General features: G+C 43.4%; 1 pseudogene; it reads right to left on the reverse strand.

Moving 5' to 3' along the window:
* Positions 1-1246: 1246 nt before the first annotated feature.
* On the reverse strand, positions 1247-3409 carry LOC103086450 (glucose-6-phosphatase 3 pseudogene; annotated as a pseudogene).
* Between the last annotated feature and the right edge of the window lie 2408 nt (positions 3410-5817).

The raw sequence follows: 5817 nt of genomic DNA on the forward strand, positions 1-5817 counted from the left end.
GGAGATGAGAGAAAGGAGCAGTTATCAGAATTTGAAGGAAAGAGAGTCATTACAAAAAGTCACCTTTGGGGGACTATTGACCGTTGATTCAGGGGGACAGCCAGCACAAGGTGACCTCATGGAGAAAACAAATACCCTGACTTCACTCCTCTCTCTCCCTTCAGTCTCCTGATGGGACTTTCCATTCATTGAGCCTAACAGGAACCTGAAGACACAGGTCAAGAATGTGATCCATACAGGTTAGCTTCCCTGAGTGGATACTAGGGATTCACATGTGGAGAGTGAGGGTGACATGGGAAGTCAGAAACATCTAATTTTAGTATGAATACCAATTCTTTAGTTATCTGCCCAAATTCATAACCACTCTTTGAATGTTTTTCTTATGTTTCTTTTTTTTAAAGCACTTCTTTTATGGCTAGTTTCTTTCACAATATCACCTGATACTATATTCATTATCTTAACAAAATTTCTAGTAGCAATGCTGCTTCCTCAGTACAAAAGCATTAACTACCTTAGCCTCTGAGTAATCAGATATTTAAAACAAAAAAACCCACCTAGCTAGATTCTGAACAGGTTTGCAAGGCAGAAATAGAGACACAAGTGTAGAGAACAAATGTATGGACACCATGGGGGAAAAGGAGGGGCAGTAGGAACTGGGAGATTGAGATGAACATATATACACTAATATGTATAAAATAGATAGCTAATGAGAACTTGCTGTATAGCATGAGGAGCTCAACTTCGCTGTACAGTAGAAACTAACACAACATTGTAAAATAACTATACCCCAATTAAAAAAAAAAAAAGTACCTAGGGGAGAAAAACCACATAGCTAAATGCCATCCAGACAGTTCATTATTCTGAACTTTATTCTGAACATTACTATACAGTTTGGTATTAACAGTGTGCTTTTAAATATCTGTAATCCGTACTGCTAAAGGAACACGGAAGTCTTCACTTTTTTACATAGTTTGTCTTCTTCCTTTTTTTTTTTTCCAGAGCTGTGGAAGGTCTTTATTAGGGCTGTTCTGAGCCCCTCACAGTGTTACAGGCACCCACTGGTCTTGCTGTTGTCTTTGCTCTTTGGGGACTTGGGAGGGAAGGCAGGAGGAAGACCAGCCTTCCTGGGAGAGAGAAGGCCCTTATTTGGGGCTGAGAGCAGGTGGTGGGAAAAGTAGAAAATTCAAGAGGAGAGGGGCCTTTTGGGGGCTGGAAGGGGATGGGGCTGCCTCTCAGATTGTGGAGGTCATGGAGTGTGGGCTTTGTGAGAAGGAGACTGGCAGTAGGAGGCGCCTAGAGTAGGAAGAGCGATGGGTGGTGCTTCCTGGGCACTGAATGTGTGCACCAGCCAGGACACGAGGGCCAGAACCAGGCATGGCCAGAGGGTGTGCTTGAGGAAATTGAAGATGTAGAAAAGGCTGATCTGAGCGGGGTAGCCCAGCCAGTCCAGGGGGCCCAGCAGCCCTGTGGACAGCACAAGGCAGGCTAGCTTCAGGCCGTATCTCAGGTATGCCCTTTGTACCTGGGCATAGCATGGAGAGTGCAGGGTGATACCCAGACCCAGGGCGGCCCCTGAGTCATGGCTCAGGGAGGCAAAGGGCCGGCTGTCCAAGTGTACTCACTCAGGCCGCTCACACCACTTAGACGCCAGGTTGATAGACTGAGAAAGATCTAGGCCCAGTGTAAAGAGAGTCCAACAGATGAGGCTGGCACCCAGCAAGAGGGCCAGCGAGCTCAACCCATAGAAGCTTAGCTCCCGCTCTATGGGCACCCAGGGGGGTGGTCATCAGCCAGCCCAGGACAGCACCTGTTATTAGGCCAGCCAACACCTGGTGAGGCGTTATGCTAAGAGGTGAGGGAAATGTGCTAAGAAGAAGACCTGGGACAAGCCAACCGCCAGCAGGAAGGTGCAATAAGCCAAGCTAGGTATCACTCTCACCCAGTGACTGTAGGTCCGAGTGGCCACCTGGGAAGAGATGGCCATCATTATGGGCAAGAGAGCTGCTCCTGTGATCTTTCAGTGTCCTGAAGGGCTGGCTAGACCAGTTTCACAAGAAGAGGGGAACTGGTGAACCTGGGCTGGAGCCTGGCTGTAGTACACAGACACATGGATCCACCAAAAGGGTTTGTCTCTGAACAGAAACCACATGAAGACAAGGTCAAGCCACTCGGTGATGAGGCTGATCCAGAGCTCTGCAATGCCCACCCAGCGAGAGGCCTAGTAGGCCGCGGGGAAGTAGAATGGAAAAAAGCTCTTGGGGTCGCCCAGAAAGTTGACCCAGAGCCACACGTTCTCTAACCAGGGCAGCTGGTTCTGCAGCGCCTCGGCCATCGCGATGCCCTTGCCCAGTGGGGACTCTGTGGCGACCAAGGGGCCGGCCCAGCCAGGGTTTGATCAGAGGGTTGGTGATGTGTCTAGGTCCCTCCTTTGCTGCTATGAAGATGGATATGTAATATCAAGGGCCAAGATTCCTTCCAGACCAGAGCTTTCTCCTCCAGCACCACTATCCTCTTAGATATTTCGAGATCTCTTGGAGAAAAGGCTAGGGACAACCCCTGCTCCAGGGAACCAGGCATCCCAGGCCCGTGCTGAAGCAGGACCCTAAGTTTGCACACACAGCTGGCAAATCGGTCCACGCCTTCCTTTCCCAGCCCAAGACTCTTTTGCTTGAATTCATCTGCTGTTGATTTGGAGGCTGACAGATAAGCCTCTTGATTTTGATGGGTCGTCCCCAAAGGCTTTAGAGTTCTTACACATAGAAGGAGTTGATGAATTACAAACAAGAGTCAAAGTCACACCTCCTCCCAGTTCTAAGCTCGCCTTGCCCCTCCCCCTTTCCATAGTTTGCCTTCTAATTATATTTGTCTAGTAAAATATTTAACCATTTCTTCCTGAATCATGGATTCTAAGGTACAATAAAAATCCAAAGGGAAATATATTTGGTGTTACATAGAGAGACAGACTTTTTCCCAGAGCATTTTCAATGATTACTGCAGGAATGAATGAGTAAAGGTTTCAAGAATGAATAGTGGCAGAAAACCAACTTACTATTATACATAAGTCTCTGCAGCCCCTGGGTACAAGTACTTCTGTATCTTCTTTTGTTGAGTTCTCTATTTTTTTTTTTTATGAATATGCATATTGGGGAAAAAAGGCTTCCATCTGCTCTCTTTTAGCTGATTCTATCACATTTTTGAACTGTACATCATTATGGAGCTTCAGAGAAAGATGATCCTTTACATTACATATGGATATAAAGGAGAGAGGGAGTTGATGAATTGCAAACAAGTATAATTTATACGGACAAAGTGTGCCAGAAGTGCTTTTCACCCCATTTTACTCTGCAAATGGAATGATTCCTGCCCATTCACTTGGCCTAGCGCCCAAGAACTCAGAGAGGAAAACCATGCCTTTAGCCTATGCATCAGGATTTCACCTCTTCCCTGTGAGGAAATGGTGCTTTGCACTCAGGCTCACCGGGGCCCACAGAGGTCAAAAAAAATCTCTGAACATACTAATGTTACATTTTTTAGGCTCTTTTGTCTTGGCTTCTTAATTTATAATATCATACAGACGCATTGATACTCTATGTGAGAAGTGTGCATGATGGAGTAGGAAAGGGGGAGTAATGAAAAGCTCATATTTTCCTGGTAGCCTCTCTTTGCTCTTTGATTTCTCATGATAGATCATTTGCCCAAATGCCCATAAACTTTGCAAATATTTAAATCTTACATTTAGGGTATCTTCCTAAGGGCTTCTTTGTTGGCTATAGCACACTCGGCTGTGACTCTATACTGTAAAGACCAGGGCCTAAGGTGCAGTAATAACCCCAAACCTTTTATTTATTTAATATAGGCATTCATTTATATATTTAATCATTTATTCTTCAAAAATGATTATCCCTATCATGTGCCAAGAGCGAGGAATCAGAGCTAAATACAATATAGCCTCTCCCTAAACTTCCAGGAGTAAACAAAGAAATATTCTGTCATGACAAAATGGTCATGAATCTGTAAAGGTCTGTTAAATCAGCTGACTCTCTCTCATTGCTGCTGGACAGCACATTTGTCTTAGCCCTTGGGCATTTGTGTCTGAAGAATTTCCTATCACTACAAAACCATGCCAGTATTATGGTAGCATGTGCACTGCTTTGATTTTATGTTCAGATATCAGTTTTTATGCACATACTGCATGCATTGTGCTGGTGCTTTGAACACATTATCTCATTTAATCGACAAGATAACGTGGAATATTAGTACTATAATTATATATGTTTTGTAGAGGGAAAAAGCTAAGCTCAGAGAATAAGTGACCTACCCAAAGTCACACAGTCCTCAAACCAGGATCTCTGGTCAATGTGTTTAGGTCAACACTGGGTGTGATGAGATGAATTCAGTAGTAAGATAGGCGGTAGCATAAAGTGAGGGTTACTTCTGTCTTATTTCCATAGCCAAAAAACCTGCTCAAATTTAGAAGCTGCTGTTCTTTTGCCTGTATTTAGTCCCTATTCATTTTGCTTTCAACCTTTACATAATTTTAGCATGACTTCCCAATTTTATGAAAGAGTACTTGAAGTCTGCATGCTGATGGGTTATACAATTTTCTTTATCGGTGGTGGGGAGATGGAAGTGGGTGTGTGAGTGGGGTGAAGTATCTAAAATTTCATCATATTATTTTTCTCAGAACTTACGCCTGTAACGGAAGTTTCTCAACATGAAATGTCATCAATTTGGCCTCACTCAGGAAGTTGCAAGGCACTTGACTGTAACCTCAGAGAATTGGGCAGTGTCTAAAAGCTGAAAATTTTTAGCTCGCTGTCATTTTAGAAGTTTCAAAAGTTATTTTATTTCTTAATGAATTCTTTTTACAATTTAATTGATTAAAAAAAGCTTCTGATAAAACACTTCAGGGTGAAGATACATGCCTGTTTATATCAGCAATAGAATGGTGGGGGGGAGGAAACCAGAATTTAAATCATCTAATTTTTGCTCTTATCAATAAAGTATTATAAAGATTTTATCCATTTACCTGAAATGAAATTTCTCTAACCATGCATACTGTCACAACAAACTTGAATCTGTAAATATAGGCTATCCCTGGGATCAGAATAATCACTGCATTCCAGAACAGTTTTACAACCTTTCTAAACTGAGAGACTCAGCTGGTTCCAATGGAGAGGCTGTGGCGAGATTGTGATGCAGATTATCTGATCCAAAGGGTTTTTATGGCATAGTCTTGGGCAGCATATATATTCCATGTCTAAATATTGTTGAGTGATTAAATAAATGAGTGAGACTGGTTCTCTCACCAGGTTTCAGCCTAGGCCAGTGTAATCATCTGGTAAACATTAAAATGTCAATCCTTGAACCACCTTCACATCTACTCTTAAAAGACTCAGACTCGTGTCTCTCTCCCAGCCAACAGTGGAAGGTCTAAGTCTCTCAAATACCTCACAACCTTGGATGACCTATTTATTGCCTTTCCACTCCTCTTGATCCAGCTTTCCATGGTCAAGAGAAAAACCTAAGGAAGGTGAGGCTAGAGCTGCAGGGATTGAGTAGGTAAAGTAAAGGCAGCAGTGCTCCCAACATGTACTTCTGCTACAGTGTCCTTTTCGGTGCTGTGCTCCATGATGGGGCCATCCTACCAGCAACTGCAGCCTCAAGGTGTCTTCACTTTCCTCCTTTCTTCTCTCTTTGCATGAATCCAAGTTCTCTTCCTCTGCTTCAGTCTCCTCAAGGCCTCTGCAGCACTTCTGCTCAAAAGTATATCCCTAAATTCTTTTTTTTTTTTTTTTTTTTTTTTTTTTTGCGGTA

The sequence above is a fragment of the Lipotes vexillifer genome, unplaced genomic scaffold (assembly GCF_000442215.2).
Source record: "Lipotes vexillifer unplaced genomic scaffold, Lipotes_vexillifer_v1.1 scaffold729, whole genome shotgun sequence".
In the NCBI taxonomy this organism is placed as follows: domain Eukaryota; kingdom Metazoa; phylum Chordata; class Mammalia; order Artiodactyla; family Lipotidae; genus Lipotes; species Lipotes vexillifer.